Source organism: Stenella coeruleoalba, assembly GCF_951394435.1.
Source record: "Stenella coeruleoalba genome assembly, chromosome: 4".
Lineage (NCBI taxonomy): Eukaryota > Metazoa > Chordata > Mammalia > Artiodactyla > Delphinidae > Stenella > Stenella coeruleoalba.
Window position 1 is genome coordinate 25815984 of NC_137149.1, and position 22407 is coordinate 25838390.

General features: G+C 40.7%; 1 protein-coding gene across 4 annotated transcripts in view; it reads right to left on the reverse strand.

Annotated features, from left to right (window-relative positions):
• Positions 1 to 16057, reverse strand: part of UGT8 (UDP glycosyltransferase 8) — a 94381-nt gene extending 78324 nt beyond the window's left edge. For 3 of the 4 annotated variants that reach the window (XM_079920183.1, XM_079920180.1, XM_079920182.1), the window contains exon 1: positions 15701 to 16057. The gene's annotated coding sequence lies outside the window, so the exon portion shown is untranslated. Of the gene's footprint in view, positions 1 to 126; positions 229 to 15700 lie in introns of those variants that run through there. The other variant, XM_079920181.1, reaches the window with a different exon arrangement.
• Positions 16058 to 22407: the final 6350 nt, after the last annotated feature.

Below are 22407 nucleotides of genomic sequence, written 5' to 3' on the forward strand. Positions count from 1 at the left end.
AAGGAGCTCCACAGACAGGCGCGAGCCGCGGCTAACAGCGTGGACCGCAGCGAAGGGAATGAGACGCTAAGGCTGCCGCTGCCACCACCAGGAAGCCTGTGTGCGAGCACAGGTCACTATCCACACCTCCCTTCCGGGGAGCCTGTGCAGCCCGCCACTGCCAGGGTTCCGGGATCCAGGGACAACTTCCCCGGGAGAATGCACGGTGTGCCTCAGGCTGGTGCAACGTCACGCCGGCCTCTGCCGCCGAAGTCTCGCCCCGCATCCGTGCTCCTCCCTCCCCCTGGCCTGAGTGAGCCAGAGTCCCTGAATCAGTGGCTCCTTTAACCCTGTTCTGTCCGAGCAAAGAACAGACGCCCCCCAGCGGCCTACACGCAGAGGCGGGGCCAAATCCAAAGCCGAAACCCGGGAGCTGGGCGAACAAAGAAGAGAAAAGGAAATCTCTCCCAGCAGCCTCAAGAGCAGCAGATTAAATCTCCACAATCAACTTGATGTACCCTGCATCTGTGGCATACCTGAAAAGACAACGAATCATCCCAAATTGAGGAGGTTCAAAGCAAGATTTATTATTTTTTCCTTTTCCTCTTTTTGTGAGTATGTATGTGTATGCTTCTGTGTGAAATTTTGTCTGTATAGCTTTGCTTTCACCATTTGTACTAGGGTTCTATCCGTCTGATGTTTTTTTTTTTTAACTTAAAAAAATTTTTTTTTCTTAATAAATTTTTTTTATTTTAATTATTTTATTTTACCATACTTTATTTTATTTCATCCTCTTTCTTCCTTTCTTTCTTTTCCTTCCTTCCTCATTCTTTCCTCCCTCCCTCTCTCTCTCTCTCTTTCTTTCTACTTTTTCCTCCCTTTTATTCTGAGCCGTGTGGATGAAAGGCTCTTGTTGCTGCAGCCAGGACTCACTGCTCTGCCTCTGAGGTGGGAGACACAACTTCAGGACACTGGTCCACAAGAGACCTCCCAGCTCCACATAGTATCAAACGGTGAAAATCTCGCAGAGAGCTCCATCTCAACACCAACACCCAGCTTCACTCAACGACCAGCAAGCTACAGTGCTGGACACCCTATGCCAAACAACTAGCAAGACAGGAACACAACCCCACCCATTAAAAGAGAGGCTCCTGAAAATCATAATAAGTCCACAGACACCCCAAAACACACCACCAGACGTGGACCTGCCCACCAGAAAGACAAGATCCAGCCTCATCCACAAGAACACAGGCACCAGTCCCCTCCACCAGGAAGCATACACAACCCACTGAACCAACCTTAGCCACTGGGGACAGACACCAAAAACAACGGGAACTACGAACCTGCAGCCTGCAAAAAGGAGACCCCAAACACAGAAAGATAAGCAAAATGAGAAGACAGAAAAACACACAGCAGATGCAGGAACAAGATAAAAACCCACCAGACCTAACAAATGAAGAGGAAATAGGCAGTCTACCTGAAAAAGAATTCAGAATAATGATAGTAAAGATGATCCAAAATCTTGGAAATAGAATAGAGGAAATGCAGGAAACATTTAGCAAGGACCTAGAAGAACTAAAGATGAAACAAGCAATAACGAACAACACAATAAATGAAATACAAAATACTCTAAAAGGGAGCAATAGCAGAATAACTGAGGCAAAGGAATGGATAAGTGACCTGGGAGATAAAATAGTGGAAATAACAACTGCATTCTTTTTCTAAAGAAAAAAGAATGAAAAAAAACTGAGGACAGTCTCAGAGACCTCTAGGACAACATTAAATGCACCAACATTTCAATTATAGGGGTTCCAGAAGAAGAAGAGAAAAAGAAAGGGACTGAGAAAATATTTGAAGAGATTATAGTTGAAAACTTCCCTAATATGGGAAAGGAAATAGTTAACCAAGTCCAAGAAGCACAGAGAGTCCCATACAGGATATATCCAAGGAAAAACATGCCAAGACAAATATTAATCAAACTGTCAAAAATTAAATACAAAGAAAACATATTTAAAGCAGCAAGGGAAAAAACAACAAATAACACACAAGGAAATCCTCATAAGGTTAACAGCTGATCTTTCAGCAGAAAGTCTGCAAGGCAGAAGGGACTGGCAGGACATATTTAAAGTGATGAAGGAGAAAAATCTACAACCAAGATTACTCTACCCAGCAAGGATCTCATTCAGATTTGATGGAGAAATTAAAACCTTTACAGACAAGCAAAAGCTGAGAGAGTTCAGCACCACCAAACCAGCTTTACAACAAATGCTTGAGGATCTTCTCGAGGCAAGAAACACAAGAGAAGGAAAAGACCTATAACAACAAACCCAAAACAATTAAGAAAATGGGAATAAGAACATACATATCGATAATTACCTTAAATGTAAATGGACTAAATGCTCCCACCAAAAGACACAGACTGGCTGAATGGATACAAACACAAGACCCATATATATGCTGTCTACAAGAGACCCACTTCAGACCTAGAGACACATACAGACTGACAGTGAGGGGATGGAAAAAGATATTCCATGCAAATGGAAATCAAAAGAAAGCTGGAGTAGCAATTCTCATATCAGACAAAATAGACTTTCAAATAAAGACTATTACAAGAGACAAAGAAGGACACTACATAATGATCAAGGGATCGATCCAAGAAAAAGATATAACAATTGTAAATATTTATGCACCCAACATAGGAGCACCTCAATACATAAGGCAAATACTAACAGCCATAAAAGGGGAAATCGACAGTAACACATTCATAGTAGGGGACTTTAACACCCCACTTTCACCAATGGACAGATCATCCAAAATGAAAATAAATAAGAAACTACAAGCTTTACATTATACATTAAACAAGATGGACTTAATTGATATTCATAGGACATTCCATCCAAAAACAACAGAATATGAATTTTTCTCAAGTGCTCATGGAACATTCTCCAGGATAGATCATATCTTGGGTCACAAATCAAGCCCTGGTAAATTTAAGAAAACTGAAATTGTATCAAGTATCTTTTCTGACCACAACGTTATGAGACTAGATATCAATTACAGGAAAAGATCTGTAAAAAATACAAACACATGGAGGTGAAACAATACACTGCTTAATAATGAAGTGATCACTGAAGAAATCAAAGAGGAAATCAAAAAATACCTAGAAACAAATGACAATGGAGACATGACGACCCAAAACCTATGGGATGCAGCAAAAGCACTTCTAAGAGCGAAGTTTATAGCAATACAATCCTACCTTAAGAAACAGGAAACATCTCGAATAAACAACCTAACCTTGCACCTAAAGCAATTAGAGAAAGAAGAACAAAAAAACCCTAAAGTTAGCAGAAGGAAAGAAATCATAAAGATCAGATCAGAAATAAATGAAAAAGAAATGAAGGAAACGATAGCAAAGATCAATAAAACTAAAAGTTGGTTCTTTGAGAAGATAAACAAAATTGATAAACCATTAGCCAGACTCATCAAGAAAAAAAGGGAGAAGACTCAAATCAATAGAATTAGAAAGGAAAAAGGAGAAGTAACAACTGACACTGCAGAAATAAAAAAGATCATGAGAGATTACTACAAGCAAGTCTATGCCAATAAAATGGACAACCTGGAAGAAATGGACAAATTCTTAGAAATGCACAACCTGCTAAGACTGAATCAGGAAGAAATAGAAAATATGAACAGACCAGTCACAAGCACTGAAATTGAAACTGTGATTAAAAATCTTCCAACAAAGAAAAGCCCAGGACCAGATGGCTTCACAGGCAAATTCTATCAAACATTTAGAGAAGAGCTAACACCTATCCTTCTCAAACTCTTCCAAAATATAGCAGAGGGAGGAACACTCCCGAATTCCTTCTACGAGGCCACCATCACCTTGATACCAAAACCAGACAAGGATGTCACAAAGAAAGAAAAATAGAGGCCAACATCACTGATGAAAATAGATGCAAAAATCCTCAACAAAATACTAGCAAACAGAATCCAACAGCACATTAAAAGGATCATACACCTTGATCAAGTGGGGTTTATTCCAGGAATGCAAGGATTCTTCAATATAAACAAATCAATCAATGAGATACACCATATTAACAAATTGAAGGAGAAAAACCATATGGTCATCTCAATAGATGCAGAGAAAGCTTTCGACAAAATTCAACACCCATTTATGGTAAAAACCCTGCAGAACGTAGGCCTAGAGGGAACTTTCCTCAACATAATAAAGGCCATATATGACAAACCCACAGCCAACATCGTCCTCAATGGTGAAAAACTGAAAGCATTTCCACTAAGATCAGGAACAAGACAAGGTTGCCCACTCTCACCACTCTTATTCAACATAGTTTTGGAAGTTTTAGCCACAGCAATCAGAGAAGAAAAAGAAATAAAAGGAATCCAAATCGGAAAAGAAGAAGTAAAGCTGTCACTGTTTGCAGATGACATGATACTATACATAGAGAGTCCTAAAGATGCTACCAGAAAACTACTAGAGCTAATCAATGAATTTGGTAAAGTAGCAGGATAGAAAATTAATGCACAGAAATCTCTGGCATTCCTATACACTAATGATGAAAAACCTGATAGTGAAATCAAGAAAACACTCCCATTTACCACTGCAACAAAAAGACTAAAATATCTAGGAATAAACCTACCTAAGGAAACAAAAGACCTGTGTGCAGAAAATTATAAGACACTGATGAAAGAAATTAAGATGATACAAATAGATGGAGAGATATACCATGTTCTTGGATTGGAAGAATCAACACTGTGAAAATGACTCTACTACCCAAAGCAATCTACAGATTCAATGCAATCCTTGTCAAACTACCACTGGCATTTTTCACAGAACTAGCACAAAAAATTTCACAATTTCTATGGAAACACAAAAGACCCTGAATAGCCAAAGCAATCTTGAGAACGAAAAACGGAGCTGGAGGAATCAGGCTCCCTGACTTCAGACTATACTACAAGGTTACAGTAATCAAGACATTATGGTACTGGCACAAAAACAGAAAAATAGATCAATGGAACAGGACAGAAATTCCAGAGATAAACCCACGCATATATGATCACTTTATCTTTGATAAAGGAGGCAGGAATGTGCAGTGAAGAAAGGAGAGCCTCTTAAATAAGTGGTGCTGGGAAAACTGGACAGGTACATGTAAAAGTATGAGATTAGATCACTCCCTAACACCATACACAAAAATAAGCTCAAAATGGATTAAAGACCTAAATGTAAGGCCAGAAACTATCAAACTCTTAGAGGAAAACATAGGCAGAACACTCTATGACACAAATCACAGCAAGATTCTTTTTGACCCACCTCCTAGAGAAATGGAAATAAAAACAAAAATAAACAAATGGGACCTAATGAAACTTCAAACCTTTTGCACAGCAAAGGAAACCATAATCAAGACCAAAAGACAACCCTCAGAATGGGAGAAAATATTTGCAAGTGAAGCAACTGACAAAGGATTAATCTCCAAAATTTACAAGCAGCTCATGCAGCTCAATAACAAAAAAATAAACAACCCAATCCAAAAATGGGCAGAAGACATAAATAGACATTTCTCCAAAGAAGATATACAGATTGCCAACAAACACATGAAAGAATGCTCAATATCATTAATCATTAGCGAAATGCAAATCAAAACTACAATGAGATATCATCTCACACCGGTCAGATTGGCCATCATCAAAAAATCTAGAAACAATAAATGCTGGAGAGGGTGTGGAGAAAATGGAACACTCTTGCACTGGTCGTGGGAATGTGAATTGGTACAGCCACTATGGAGAACAGTATGGAGGTTCCTTAAAAACCTACAAATAGAACTACCATATGACCCAGCAATCCCACTCCTGGGCATATACCCTGAGAAAACCATAATTCAAAAAGAGTCATGTACCAAAATGTTCATCGCAGCTCTATTTACAATAGCGAGGAGATGGAAACAACCTAAGTGTCCATCATCCGATGAATGGATAAAGAAGATGTGGCACATATATACAATGGAATATTACTCAGCCATAAAACGAAACGAAATTGAGCCATTTGTAATGAGGTGGATGGACCTAGAGTCTGTCATACAGAGTGAAGTAAGTCAGAAAGAGAAAGACAATACCGTATGCTAACACATATATATGGAATTTAAGAAAAAAAAAATATCATGAAGAACCTAGGGGTAAGACAGGAATAAAGACACAGACCTACTAGAGAATGGACTTGAGGATATGGGGAGGGGGAAGGGTATAAGCTGTGACAAAGTGAGAGAGTGGCATGGACATATATACGCTACCAAACGTAAAATAGATAGCTAGAGGGAAGCAGCTGCATAGCACAGCGAGATCAGCTTGGTGCTTTGTGACCACCTAGAGGGGTGGGATAGGGAGGGTGGAAGGGAGGGAGACGCAAGAGGCAAGAGATATGGGAACATGTGTATATGTATAACTGATTTACTTTGTTATAAAGCAGAAACTAACACACCATTGTAAACCAATTATACTCCAATAAAGATGCAAAATAAAAGTAAAGTAATTTTTAAAAAAGAGTTAATACTCCATACTTGAAAAAAAAAAGGGAACATTTCAAGTTTGAATATGTGGTTTTGAAAATAAACAAAAGGAAAAAAGCATCAATATACATACAGCATTTTAGAGAATTTACCTCCTTGCCTGCTTTATGAGTCACTGAAGGTATCATTCAATTACGTTTAAATATGTTACCTCTGATTAGTATGTTTGTCCAAGGTCTTATGGGGAAACTAAGAGTGAAAGTCCACACTCTAACTGCGCATACTCTTCTTAGAGGGAGAATGAATGTAACTAAGTGTTCAAATATCATGGACAAATGTAGACAGGAAAGTCAAAAGCAAAAGAAACTGGGAAGCAACAGTCTGAGGTGGGACTGAGTGTAGAAACCACGAAGGATGAGAATTTGAAAGCCCAGACGAAAAAAAAGGACAGTTCAGGTGTGGGGTATCCTAAAGCAAATGCTTAAAGAGAGAAATGAACCCAATAAATGGAACGTGCTGGGCACAGCAGGAAGTAAACAAGGGTGATCAGAAGGCAGCCGGACGAGAGAGAGCCCTGAAAGCCAGGATTCCCATGGGAAAATGAGTAGCCAGGAGCCTGGGTTCCAACATCAAATCCCCTGCAGACTGTCCTGGTGATTTCAGAGCTCTGCACCCCCAGGTCATGGTTTGTAAGATGTGACTACCTACCGGACAACGCTCAGGGGCAGAATGAGGATAAAATGACAGAATGTATGAGTCAGCAATTTGCAAAGTGCAAAAAAGCTGTATGAATGTAACATCTGACTGTTGTTCAAAGGAACTGAGAATTTCCCACATAAAGGTAGTGTCTGAGATGGTAACTACATTTTCCCACCAACGTTCCTAGTAAACCTCAGCCCTAAGCCAGTAGGCTGTTCCTTCTTTGGGATATTGAGGATCACAGCTATTGGTTTTAATTAAACTCATGCTCAGATCAATACTATGGTTTCCTGTTATGATGCTCCAGGTTCACACAAAGCCCACATATGCCACCGAGACACTTGTCCTTTTCCTCTTTTTTTTTCCTTCCCCTCCACCACTGTCTTTCCTTGTCTACTCTCCATCTTGCTCTAATTCCCTGTTTCTTATTTATTTCTCCTTCCAGTTTCCCTTACTCTCGCTTTAGGCTCCATTAAGATATATTCTCACAAATGCCCCTGAAGTATTTTCAAAACCAGGAAAAAACAGAGTCAGTGATTAGCATTAATATTCCTTAAAATAGTTTCACCCTTGACCTTATCCACAAATTTCACTGCTCCCTCCCCCCCCCTTCTAAGTAGACAGGCAAACCTGTTTGACTAGTTTTCCTCTAAGCCCCACTCTCCTGATTGGCTGACGAGTACAGGTGAACCACAGGTACAGCAGCACACATGCAAAGTCTATGTAAAGCACATGGCCTTCCTCAGAAGGAGAAGCCACAGCCAAGGGACTGCAGGGCCTGTGTCATCCGCCCAGTCTCAGGGCAGCTCTCTCAAAGCAGGAAGGCAACACCAGTGGATGGCTTATTCCATTGCTAGTTAAAAAAAAAAAAAAAATTCTTCCTGTCAATGCCTTCTCTTCTGAATAAGGGATATTAAGGTGAGGATGAGGTCTAGAATCAGATTAAGCCTGTATGTTACAAGCTTAAGATGGTGTATGTGAGTATATTTACAATGTGGTACAGAGGTGTCCCTAAGTTTTGTTGTTGTTGTTGTGTAAGTCCATTAGGAAAGTTTGAATTTGCAAAACAGATTAACCAAAATGGGATTCCTTTTATAGAGAGGTGTACTTTGAGATTGCTTTAAATAAGCAAAGTCTCTGGGTACCTTTAAAATAGGATATGCTTTAAAATCACTGTTCATATATTTTGGACTGTCGACTATTTCAAACCTATGGAAAAGTATAAAGATTAATATAGAAAACATCTGTATACCCGTCACCTATATTTTAAGAGTTAAAATTTTGCCTTACTTTCAAGTGTTTTGAAAATTTTAAATTCTATAAATATTCAATTTATAAAAACCAAATTTTATACTACTTTTCAGGAACATATTATAAAAATATACAGCATATTCGTACACTTGATTCTACTTTTTAAAAAGTTTTTAAATCCATGGGAACATTTTGTTTACACTAAAACATCCCACTTGAAGGAAAATCAGCCCCATGGTTATTATTAAAGCAAGTTATAGCCAATGTAATAGCTAAAATAGTATAACTCTTGAAAATGTGTCAAGTATCAAATTTCTTCGAAATGGAATTGAAAAGTGCAAAATAATTGTACACATGTTTGTATTCATAATATTCCCAAATCAAGCAAATATTTACCAAATCAGTTACAATGTAAATTTATTTAGTGGACTAGAATCCCAAAAGGTTCATTTCTGTTCTCTAAATCAAGTCAAGGGAAATTACACCTCCAATATAGTGACTGTTTCCATTATTAATAATTCAGACAAATAGCACAAACCTATTAGCAAAATACACAGTATCTCTGAAATGTTCCTAACTACACATTCTTTCTATCTAATCCAAATGTTTTAATACTTACATAAATTTCCAACCAGAGTAGGAACTGACCTAGGCTGTCCTACATACCATGCCATTCACAAACCCAAAGGTTCCGTCTTTGTTGGGGCTCTGCACTCCTAAATGCTGACCTCACGTCTAAGTTAATTTCAATGTGGCACTTGTCATCTCTGTAAGGGAGTCCTGAGCAGGACAGTATAGAGTCCAAAACTGAGTTGGTGAATATGTAACATGGAACTGTCAGAAGTCCTAAACTGAAAATCACCGGCACAGCCCACTACGTTTTGCAAGAGTGGGACCATACACTGTGAGGGAGTTAGCACAACAGACGGAAACTCAACTCCAAAACAGAGAGGTCCTGATAACAAAAAATGTAGCTAGAGAATTTCAGGGAAAGAACGTCATCAAAGGTTAAAAACCACATACATAATGGACTTCAGTTCACCTTAAAAATACTGAACATCTAATTTCATTTTACTCAGAAAACATTTATTGGACGTCCTAAAAACTATGTACTATGCTACACGTTATATAAACAAATGAGGGACTTCCCTGGCAGTCCAGTGGTTAAGACTCCACACTTCCACTGCAGGGGGCACGGGTTTGATCCCTGGTCAGGGAACTAAGATACCGCATGCCACACTGCACAGCCAAAAAAAAAAAAAAATTATATATATATATATGTATGTGTGTATATATATATATATTATATATATATACATATATATAAAAACAAATGATAAGTAGTGAATATTAATAAGCATGTATTGAAACAGACTTACTAATTTGAACTAAAATGGAATATTTATAACCAGTTAATCACGAAAAACCAACTAGTAAACATCATGCACCATGTTCAATTGTTGAGTGGTTCCCAAACCAATTCACATATGTAAATTTTTTTCAAAATACCCATTAATTACAGGGTAAAAAATATATACATATTAAAATAGAAATCTAATTTTAGATGTTTATCTCTAATATAAAGCATCACTTCATCCAACTAGAGAAAATCCTAAGGAAAAAAGTAGATTTTATTTTATTTTACTTTATTTTTATTTTTGTGTGCCTTGGGTCTTCATTGCTGCGCGTGGGCTTTTCTCTAGTTGCGGGGGGCTACTCTTCATTGTGGTGCGCAGGCTTCTCATTGCGGTGGCTTCTCTTGCTGCGGAGCACAGGCCCTAGGCGCACGGGCTTCAGTAGTTGCAGCACATGGGCTCAGTAGTTGTGGCTCGCGGGCTCTAGAGCGCAGGCTCAGTAGTTGTGGTGCACAGGCTTAGTTGCTCCGTGGCATGTGGGATCTTCCTGGACCAGGGCTCGAACCCATGTCCCCTGCATTGGCAGGCGGATTCTTAATCACTGCACCACCAGGGAAGCCCCAAAAGTAGATATTTTTAAATATTACTATGGTCAGCTCAATTTTTTAAGAAATCTACAAATCAGTCCTTCCCCTATTACACAGGTTAATACCTGATTTCCATGGTGTTGATTTTTAAGACCCTATGGAAATGCCTTCCATGCCTTAGACATGGAAATGCCTTCTGAATTAAACATTAAATTACACTGTGTTCAGTTTTAATATCACCTATCTTGTTTTTGTTTTCAGAGTCTTTTAAAATGAATAATCTTTGTCCTTATTATATTATCTGAGAAACTAGAACTCACTTAAACTCACTTAAATACCAAGAAACCTTAAATAAGATGTTAAAAATGTCTATGATTTGATTACCAGATGCTTTTAAAAAGCAACAAAGATGCTGTGGACCCTCCAGGCTGGTGGAAGCATGGCTTGTCCTGAGGAAGCTAACATCTCCCAGAGCTCTTGAGCCAACCCTGCCCCCTAGCCAAGGAACATGTTCCAATGGCTCTCTTTTCCCTTCAAAATTTTCAAGTGCCCCTATTGTACTGGCTTCCTCCTCAAAGGCTATAAATATGATCAAGTTTCCATCTGAAACATATCTTTTAATCACCCTCCCTAAACCCTGAGAGCGAGTACTGCTGAAAGCAGCAGTCTCTACAGACCTCCCTATCACCAAATCCAAGTCCTATTTCCATAAAAACAGCTAGCACTTATTGAACACAAACCAGATAACTTCCAGTCACTGAGCTTGATGACTTTATCTCATTTGATCCTCACAGTGGCCCTGGGAGGTCACACTTTGATCTTCGTTATGTAAATGAGGAAAGGGAACTAAATTCTGAGTTCAAGGTCACATAGCTAGTCAGGGGCAGAACCAGGACTGTCTGATACCCCTCATTTTAGTACTTAGCCCCTCATTTCTTGAAATTCTTTCCTCCTTCAGCTACTAAAAGTTACTCTCCCCTAATTTTCCTCCCGACTTTCACTCTGTACCTTTTTCTTCTTTACTGCTCCCTATATCTCTAGCCAACAATTTGATTTTAGAATCTCCCCAGGCCTCTTTTTTCATCTTACTCTCTGAACCTGCCCTAGAAGATCTACTGACTTCCGTTTTTTTTTTTTTTTGCAACCACCTATATGTTGAAAATGGTTAAAGCAGTCAGTCTATCCACCCATCCATTAATCTATCCATTTATCTACCTACCTAACTAGCCCAGACCTCTCTGCTCAGACGTTCTGTGCAATGATCCATCGGACACTCATCTCCAGCTGGGTTTTCTATAAGCACTTCATATTCTACATGTCCAAAGCTGAACTCTATCATCCTTGGTCCTCAGATCGGCTTCTCCTTTAAAGTCCCTATCCCATCCTCCCATACCACCCACCATCTAACCAGTCACCTAATCTGAGAGCTTCTACCACCTTAACATCTGCGTGACCAAAGTCTCTTCTTCATCTCACTGCCACAACTTTGATGTAAGTTCCTCAACTTCTCTTAGCAAGATCACCCCAATACCTTCTAACCTGTTATTCCTGTCTCACACCTCAGATCCATCCTTCTAGACTGCTGTGAGAGCTGTGTTTTCACCACTCCTTTGTTTAAAACAACCTTGAAGAGAAAATGGTCCACACACCGTAGGATGGCAAACAGTCCTCCATGATCTTGCCCTTGTCTACACTGACTCCTCTGTTGTCACCTTCTCTATGAAGCCTCTTTAGTCTCTGTTCCCATGTAGAACTGGCCACTTCCAAATGCCTGTTCAGGGCACTCTGCATTTCTCTATCAAAGCACTCAAGAACATATAGCATTATTTTGTACTTATTGAAGCCAACTTGTTTTCTATCTATCTAATCCTCTTAAACCCAGAGTCCTCCCATGGTCTTATGTGTCTGCATATCCCCAGTGTACAGGACCATAGTGCCCAATGCATAGTATGCTTTTCGTAAGTATTTGTTGAAAAAAAGAAGGATGTTTGTGAAATGCTTTAGATTAGGAAGATATAATTATCACCGCTTTCAACACTAAATTAAACAACTTTATTCAAACTCATCTGATTATGTAACCCCATGTGTGGGTATGCAAAGTAATACTGAAATGATTCACCTAGCTTCAAGTATGGGCACCAGGCTTATCAAATCACACTTCTTATTCCTAGCTTCCAGAGTAGAGACATAGTGCCAACATTACATACAGCTAGTCAATTTCAATGGCCGAAAGCAGGATGTAAAGTATCATCGGACACGTATTCCTAAACAAAGACAATCTGGGCCTACCATAAGAAAAGGAAACTTTTTTTAAAGCCTGCTTCAATTTCTTGGAAAAGCAAAGATCTTCCAGAAGACTGAATGTCTGAAATCAAGACACCCTTCTAAAGATCTCATATACAAAATTTTCTATTAAAAAAACACGTTAAAACCATTTATATAGAAGTTACCCTTCTAGGAACCTCAGCCATTGAGCTCACTATCTAGCCCAGAAACAAAGGATGAGAACAGCAAGTACCTGTCACAAATTACGCAGGCTTTATACTCGAGCAATAGCCCACATCATTTCAGGAAAAAAAAAGAAAAAAAAAAAAGACAACAGATAATAGAGCAGCAGGGCCCGCTCACAGCCTGACAGCAGCAGAAAGTGATAGCTGATAACAGAAAGAGGACCCAGAAAAACCATAAAAAAAAAAGAATAGTACTTCTGTCCCCAATCTAGTATTTCAACCAGGCAGGCTGAGGCCATTTACTATAAACAAAAACAGCTCTATACACCTCAAGGAATAGCACTATTCAATTCTTTATGAATTCATGTTCATAAAGACAGTCCAACAAAAAAAAAATAACTTACATCCTGGGGAGCAAGTAAGAGTGTAATATTTAGAAATTACTTGTTTTAATAGCTAACTTTTTAAAGTGTCAGTAATTAACGGTGTGAGGGGTCAGCTATTTTGAAAATGTGCTTATGTAAATAAGTAATAACCCAGATAATGTCAAATAAATGAGATATTATGACATATTGCAAAAACAATCAAAAGTTCTTACTCTCCTGGTGTACTTTGGAAATCTAATGTGAATTAAACAGCATCAAGTCAATATTATCTTATAAACAAGCACATAAATAACTTCGAAAAGGAGTCTGACAATTGAGAGTGTGGTTATTTTCTTCCTTTGCCATCAATATTTACATGGTAATTAAGCTGATAGTTATTCATAAGGTACCATGAAATGTTTTAAGTAATTCAAATCAAATGTGAACTTTCAAACTCTTTACACACAAAAAGATTTTACAAAAAATAAATTTTTTTACAAATATTTTTTACTCCATTGGTTTACTTATTCTAATATGCACACCAGGCATTAGTACAACAAGCATAAAGCTCTGGAACTTTTAGACTTAAAAAGAGTTTGAATCTCTACAGTAGTATTATCACGAGAAAGTCACAAGTACAGTTTTTACTCAGTTATGCCCGAGCTACTAATATACTATCAAGCTATTACTAAATGTCACGGAAGTATGCTTCATTGTAGTTTTTAAACACTGCTATAGCTCTAAATCACACAAGATGTCAACCTTACCTTGTGGGTGACAGGCAAATCAAATAGCACTTGAGTGTTTCCCTCTAGAATTATCTAGAATAGTTGCCGAACAGAAACAGTCCAAAAGCAATTATCTCAAACTGCCTGGAGATAGTTTCCATAAGAGAAAGCTAGTCCACTGTTTCTCTCTGAGACAGAAAAAATAGTCTGGTTTATGATCTAATTCAATTAATGCAAAGTTCGGATTCCCTCACTATACAATATTGATGTGCATGACTCTTCCATTAATTTAAAACTCTCCAGGGAATAAAATGTGATTACTCCTAACACTATTAACATACCAATTAAAAAGCACTTCCTAGCCTTCCTTCAAGTGGCATTTTTTTCTGGGAGTAAGTGGAAATAAAGCACACCAATTACACCAATTCTGAGTGCAGACTTATTTTTTCTTTGAACATGAAATTATCATAAATAGAAACAACAGCACACTTGGCATCTAGCCAAACAACCACACCTTCATGTCATTAATCTTAAAAAACTCATTGTACGAGATGACAGCCCAAGGGAAATCGAAGGTTTTTAGAGTAGTGTTTTTCCTATCGTTTATGGGTGGAACCCACTTGAAATAAAAGGCTGCCTCTATTGCTAACACTGGTTCATAATGCAGGTGACTCGAATGCTACCCACTCCTCCCCCTTGCGATACGCCCTCTCCCCCGTGATAATGACTAGTTAACACAATCTAGTATTCCGAGTTCCAGTACTTTCAGAAGTTCTTTCACTTTCTCCCCTCCTCACCACCCCCCACCCCACCCCTTGGGGTTGCTTTTCGGCGATGGGAACCAGAGGTACAGGTACAGAGGTGGTACTTTCCCTACGGAAGTGCTGCAGAGCGGCACGTTCCCCGTACTCAACTTCATAAACCCTCCATTAAACCAGCGAATTTACACATACCGATTGAGTAACCCCCTCGCCACGCGTGACTGTCCTTTTGCCCTGTCGCACTCCGATGCGGTTTGCCTCGTACAACTCCAAACCACGCATCCCAGGCCCCCTCGCCACTCCTCTAGCCCGTGGAAGGCGCCCTACTTCCTGCAGCGCGTCCTTCTCTCGCCTCCTAACCCGCACATGCTTCTCTAAAGCAAGGGCACGCCATATGGCTCCCGCATCCGCGCGGAGACCCTGCGACCACTGTCCATTTCCGGGGGTCGCACAGGCTTGCGGGCACTGAAAGGTCCCTGTTTCTGTGCGTCTGTGTGTGTAGCCCCAAGACACGCGCTACCCCCAATGCACCCAGGTCTAGTTCCCCCTCAGGGAGAGGACGAAGTAGAGGAGAGTTGCAGAGTTTCCCAAGCACCTCCCGGGCCCCCATCCCTGGCTGGCGGCGGGGGCTCCGCGGTGCCGATAGCTCCGGGGTCAAGTGCAAGGTCCTTGGCCAGATCCACGCCGGGTGATCCCCTCTCTCAGCCTGCACGCACGAAACGCGAGAGGACCCTCAAACGGGCGCCATACGGCCGGGAAAGGAGCACGGGCGCGAGCGAGGCAGCAAGGAAAGATCTCCTTTACACACCTCCGCCCCACACCCTACCCACCCCCAACCCCCTACCCCCTCAGTCCAACCCCGTCTGCACTTTCGGATCCCTATCCCCCACCCCTGGGTCGCAGCCATCCGCCCGGCACTCACCTCAGGGAGCAAACAACGCCCCTCTCCTCTTGCCGCCCCGCCCCCCTTCCGCCCGCTGGAGCGGCGTGGTCCGTCCGCTTACCTCCGCTCTTGGCTGCTGCGCGTGAGTTTGAGTGCGTCTCCGCCGCGAAATTGTATCCGGGGACAGAAGGGACCCGTTTGTGTGCTGGATCAGGTGTCGCCGCCTTCGGTGGCTTGGGGTCGTGAGGAAGGTTGCAGAGTTAGTGTGTTAGCTTAGGACTGGCTCTCGGGACTCACAGTTGACTGCAAAGCTTGAACCGTGTCCTCCCTCACGGCCGCGGCGCGCCTGCTCTTCCGCGGCTCTCCGCGGGCGGCCGCGCCCCCCCGGCCACGCCCCGCCCCGCCCCGCCTCGCCTAGCGCGCGGCTAGCAGAGCTGGAGCGCGCCCCTCTCCTGTCGCGCCTGGCTCAGCGGGGCACGACGCGGGCAGCCACGTGCTCAGCCTCGCATCAGACGCCTGGGGCTGCGAGCACCTCCTGCTCCTTCGGCTGGGGCATGGATGCGGACGCGCCTTCGTGCCACGCGCTCGCGGGCTGAGCGAGGGCTTAGGAGTCCTGGGACTGGGATGCTCGCGGGCGGAGCGGCGGTCGGCGGACAGGCTGGGACGCTTGCGAGCCCTCCGGTGCTCGAGCTCGGAACCCTGGAACTGGCACGTGGCCCCGCCCCCTGTTCCCCCAGCGAGGCGTGCCCTGTGCCCTCTCTTAAACCTCCCGTCTGGTCCCCGTGCCCGCCTTTTTTCATCGCACCAGCACCGCGCGAATCCGCGTGGTGTGGTGGTAGTGCGCTTTCTCTCCCTTCCCAGCCTCCTAGTCTGCCTCAGTCCTCCCGAATCCATTAAAAAGTCAAACTTGGGCTAGGAGGTGGAGGAAATACGCGAAGGAAAGGGGGTGAGGGGCACTTAGGTGATCAAGCCACCTGCCTCGTGAATCGGAAAGCGTTCGAAAACACGAGTTTGGGGATCCCGGAGAAAAGAAATTGGGTTGCTGCGCTCGGTAACATCCCTCCTCGCAGGCTTGTGCTGAAAGGGCCATTTATGCTTTGCTTGGTTGAGTCTGTGGCGACTTTATCCTGACTAATCTGTGTTTGCCAACAGCAGATCCTCGCCAAGTTGGCGTCCCAGCCAGGAAGCACCTTTGCGTACCCAGGCCTGCTGCAGCGGCCCTTCCCGTGGCGCCTCGGACCCGAGAGCCCAAGCGCCTTGAAGAGTCCGACCCTAGGGTGCGAGCTTCCTGGAAACCAGGAAAATCGAATAGTGTTGTTGGTTTTTCCTTTGAGCATGATTGGTAATGTATTCGATAAATATATATACGACATAACTTTAAGAAAAGCAAAAATCATGTCGGGTGTAAGCTCCAGAAGCTAAGATGCTGCCACTGCACGTGAACGTTATACGTTTAATCATTGGAATTGGGAAAAATGCCGTCAGGCCATCCTTTTCTTGCTCCAAACCGAATTTCAAAAGTAGATTGGGACTTTGTACTCTTAGAAAAGGAAACGGAAATTATGTTTTATTGTGTATAGTATTACTTAATGTTAAATGGGGGAAAAATCTAACATACACTGTTATTCTCATTTTACTTATGACTCTGTGTTTAATAAGTGCTGGGTCCGAAGTCCATATACTAAAGAATGTTCACCGATAGACTTCCAGATGTGGATTTCAGAAAAGAATGTGCTTACTTTCTTTGCAGATCAGAAATTTGAAATATTGTGAAAAGCACAGGGGATATTTTTTCAGCCTTTGTACCTAATCCAAGGAAATTACTGTCCTCTATTTTTTAATTTCATTAGAAAAACCTAAAATGTGAACATAGGTAACAATCTGACATAAGAGAATTTAAGCATTTACTTTGAAAGCTCTGTTCTCTCAAGTGTCAAGCTTCAAGCACTTGTTCAAGCAATTGCAAGCTGTTTGTTGCATAATGCATTTGTAAATTCATGGTCAAAAAAGATTACTAGAAATTAAGTGAAAACGTTAAATTTTATTGTGTGAAAAATTTTTAAAAATCTGTGTCACATTTCTTTGCTTATAAAGCCATGTAAACTGACCATTGTATAAGATTTTGGCAGACTTTTGGGAAGAAAATGCATTGCTCTATTATGTGTGGATATGTCCATGTCTGTTGTTTCTTTGGTTTCTCTGTTGCCTCCCACTTTCTTTATATAATGATTATCGAGTTCTCACAGCTCTGCACACAGAGGACACCCCATAATTTAAAACAAGTTAAGTCAGTTATTGTATAAATAGTTGAATTGCATTTTGGGAGCTTGAAACTATAAAGAAAATTGGTGAGTGTCTCTCTCTTTTTTAAAAAATCTACCAGCACTTAGCACTTCATATTATTGACTGAATGGCTGGATAAAGTAAATAATGAAAGCATTTCCTCCTTCTCTTGAAGGTAGAGTGTGTATTTTTCATATTTAATCCATCTTCCAAGCTCCCATCCAGATTCACACAAAATTCTGCCTATCAGCTTTAGTTTATAGAATGTTGAATTGAACAGCATATCTGTAGTAAGGAAGTTCCTAGCCAATGTGAAATGTGATATTAAAATTCCCTCATTATTTCGGTAGACCAAGTGTATCAGTATACTGATAATTTTTAAATTTTTAATTTAAAAAAATTAATTTAAAAATGTTTAATTAAAAAAAATGCTTTTGGTTCTTTAGTCAGTTTGGGCCCATATGATTTTATCGGGAGATAACAATGACTTATGAGAAATACTAGCTCAGCCTGGTGATTATTAACCATGGACTCTGGGACTTTAATCAGTTATAAATGGTACAGTTTTATATCATTTGCCTTGTAATATAGACCATATAGTATAGAATACAGCAGAATGAATTTAAGTTTAATCATGGGGAGAAATATGGGTGGCTGTACATTCCAATACCCTTTTGCTAATAGTCCCAAATATCTGAATATATTGCAGTGCGGTACGTTATGACTGGAAACATCACTGGCTTCACAAACTAGGCCTTTGAGCTCTGCTTAGTTCCCAAGAAATGTGATTATCTACTTTGGACCTCTGAGGAGCATAGAGAGTCTAAATGCTCACAAAAAGTCTTTAGGCCTAATTTGATGCTGCTCTCCATAATAATAATAATGATTATTACGGCTCCTACTTGAGTTTTCAAAGTGTAATTCCAGGCACAATGCTAAGTTAATGAGTGATCTCATTTAATCTTCCTAAACATCCTGGAGGTAGGTACTATTATTTTTTTCCTGTTGAAGACAGAGTAGCAGAAGTTCGGGGAGTCAAACTGGAAAGTGGCAAAACTGGGAACTGAATTGAATTCTGAGTCAAAGATCACACCCTGAGCCACTAGTCTATTCAGACTAGATCCACTAGTCCACCCAGACTAGTGGAGTTCAAGTCTTGGTCAGAGAAAATGTTGAAGTACATAAATCCAACCTATTTGGGGAATCCTTGGAATTCAAAAAGCACATAAACCCAGTCTGCCTTGCTGTGTCTCCTCTTTTACCCCCCAGAACAGCTGCTAAATAGGCAAGTCACAGTGATGAGAGGGGCTTAATTTTCTGTGTATCCAGTTTAAAATTGTTGCAATTATTTTGTTTAATTCCTGTTTCCTATAGACTCTGACTTACTGTAAGAACACCAAACCTGAGGGCAAACAGAATGAAAATCATACACAAAGTCCGTAAGATAAAAACAGGCAGATTATCTTCACCTTCACCTTCACTTCCTCTTCACCTTCTCCTTTTGGCTCTTTTTCCTTTTCCATCATCTCTTATTTTCTTGCAGACATCAGCTTCTTGCTTTCGGTTTCAACTATACACTCTACTTAGTGCCATATCCTGTTTTTTTTTTTTTTTTCCGGTACGCGGGCCTCTCACTGTTGTGGCCTCTCCCGTTGCGGAACAATGGCTCCGGACGCGCAGGCTCAGCGGCCATGGCTCACGGGCCCAGCCGCTCCGCGGCATGTGGGATCTTCCCGGACCGGGGCACGAACCCGTATCGCCTGCATCGGCAGGCGGACTCTCAACCACTGCGCCACCAGGGAAGCCCCCGTTTTTTTAATACGTGCAAATATTTTCATTTTTATAAGTTTTAATATATGCAGTTTTTTTCATTTTTCATCTTAATTCTGTTTTATTATGCATTATAGGTTTCTTTAGAAAATGTTGATCTATGGATCAAATTGTAACAGAAGGATTGGAGAAACAAAGAGGGATTTCTAGAATTGTGGAAGTGATGGATAACTACTCGATTCTCATCAAAAGATACATTTTTTGAATTGTCTAAAGGAATACCTGATATAAAGGGCAAGCCAAAAAAAAAAAAAACACTTGTACTTTTAATAATTTTGGTTACATGATTATAGACATCACTAGCTTAGACATCACTAGCTTATTCTATATGTCCTTCTAAAGCAATATTTCTTTTCATGATTAGAAAATGTCATCAATAAAACTTTACTCTCTAATCTAGTACCCAGTAAGTTAAATCTTTTAAAATAATTTCTAAAACTTCATGATGAACCCTGTTCAGAGTTAGTTGTGGGCAACTATGGAGATAGAATATCTGTCTTAAGGCCTTTGGCCTTTCAGAACTGGAAAGTTTGCTATCCTGGATTCTTATGTAGCCCTATGTTGAGTCTCTGTCAGTGATACCAGCCAAGATTTTAAAAGAGAACAAGTGGTACTACATGACATCATACATAACTAAGCCTGGGTCCGCAACAGCTTCCTTTCCCACCATTTCGTGGGTGTTACATAGTACAGCCTTTCTATGTTCAGCCTGTGGTGCTTCCTGAGAATAAAGAGCTTCATAATATATTACAATTATAGCATCATAATTTATTTGCCCTTAATACCCTGCAAACTCAAGGCAATACCAACTAATTCTAATATTCCAGCACTAGGTGAATGAGGTCATGTTTACCATATCTGCTTTATACTTTCATAGATACTAATCTTCATCCATTTTTTTAATTAATCGCCCTTGTACAGTGGCTCTAAGATCCACTGAACATAATTCTAAAATATCAAGATGTTATGACCTAGATTACATCCCCCTGGTATCATAGTCTGTGTGCTTCCCTAAGTAATTGTTAATTTATCTGCCTAGTCAACTTGCATTTATTGGGAAAGTTAAAGAAGACCCCCAGAATCCACATTTTTTTTTAGAATTATACACTCTGCCTTTTAACATAAAGAACTAATTGTATTATTTTCAGAAAAGAAATAAAGGACTTGCCCTGGCAGATTGGTATTAGCAATATTTTGTGACTCATTTCATATGGTTATCTTAAAATCATGGTGCTTAAATAGTCACGTTCTCAGGTCAGGCTTTAACTCCCAGATGAAACTATTAAGTATACTTTTGTTCATAAGTGTCAGGCCTAAGCCTGACCCTCCCAAGGTATGCAAAGAAAGTAGGTTTCTGTATCAATGAAAAACAATAAACACTAAGGACTTTGACCCTAGTGTTCACATCATTATGTTACCTGTGTGTATTTGATTTTATGGTTGGAATCCTGTTTTGAGTATCTCTTTTCTTGCCTTGTTTTTCATTCACTGGCTCCCTTACTTTTGTGTAATAAAGAACTGTCTGATGGAATATCCCATACAAAGGGCAAGCCAGGTAGGAAAAAACCTAGTCAGTGACAGCACTATTTCTGTAGTGTGAGGACATCAAGATTGAGTGGGTCTTTCCAGGGTATAATTAGAAGTTGAGGTTCTTGCTGTAAAGCAGATGTAGACTACTTTTACAATTGTTTTTTAAAATGTGACGGCTAATTTTTAAGTGCCTCAGTTATATTGACCAATTCCCTATCCTTTCACACCAAAAATAATCCTCTCTACCAATCCATCTTCCCCAAACCATTTGGATAAATACTTCTTTACCATTAAAACATATCCAGGGTTTCAGAAACTTGTCCTAACCCTGATAAGGTAGAAATTTTTTGATGGAGTAAGATGGCTTCATATGTTCATGCTTTTACAAAACCTTTCTGTTTCAAACACAAATTTATGCCTGATAAAATATAAAAGGCTAAAACACACCAATTAGATAGACATAGAGGAAGTGAGAAACAAGGTAAACATCTTCCTGAACTAGTAATAGAACAGAAATGCAAAGCAGGAGGCCAAGCTGGGGCCAAGAGTTGTGTCTTCTGGGACTAGATACTGATGCATTGATGGTGGTTTGGGGACTAAAGGTGCTTGTAGCAGACAGACCCCAGGGTAACCCCATGATTCTCACCTCCTGACATCGTGCTCTCTGTAATTCCCTCCCTTTGTGTGTGGGTGGGACCTTGACTTGCTTCTGGCCACTAGAATATGGCCTTTATGTAGTTAAGGCCCCAAATCAGGTAATGTAGAATTAATCAAAAGGTAGATTATTCTGTGTGGGTAGGACTTTAAGGGTATCAGGTGAAAGCCCTTAAAAGAAGAGGGTCCTTCTTGAGAAGGGAGACTCTCCTTGCAGGCTTGAGGAAATAAGCGGCCATATGGGGTGAGTCCTCGTGGCAAAGAACTGAGAGCAGCTTCTAGGCCCTAAGAGTGGCTTCCAAGCAACAGCCAGCAAGAAGTTGGGGTCCTGAGTCATACGGCTGCAGGGGAATGAATTCTGCAAACAACTGAATGAGCTTTAAAGTATATTCTTCCCCAGTCAAAAGGCAACCTGGCCAACACCTGGCATGTAGCCTTGAGAATCCCTGGTTATAAGACCCAGGTAACCGATGCTCATATTCCTGACCCATGACTGTGAGATGATAAATGTGTCTTGTTTCAGTCTGCTGG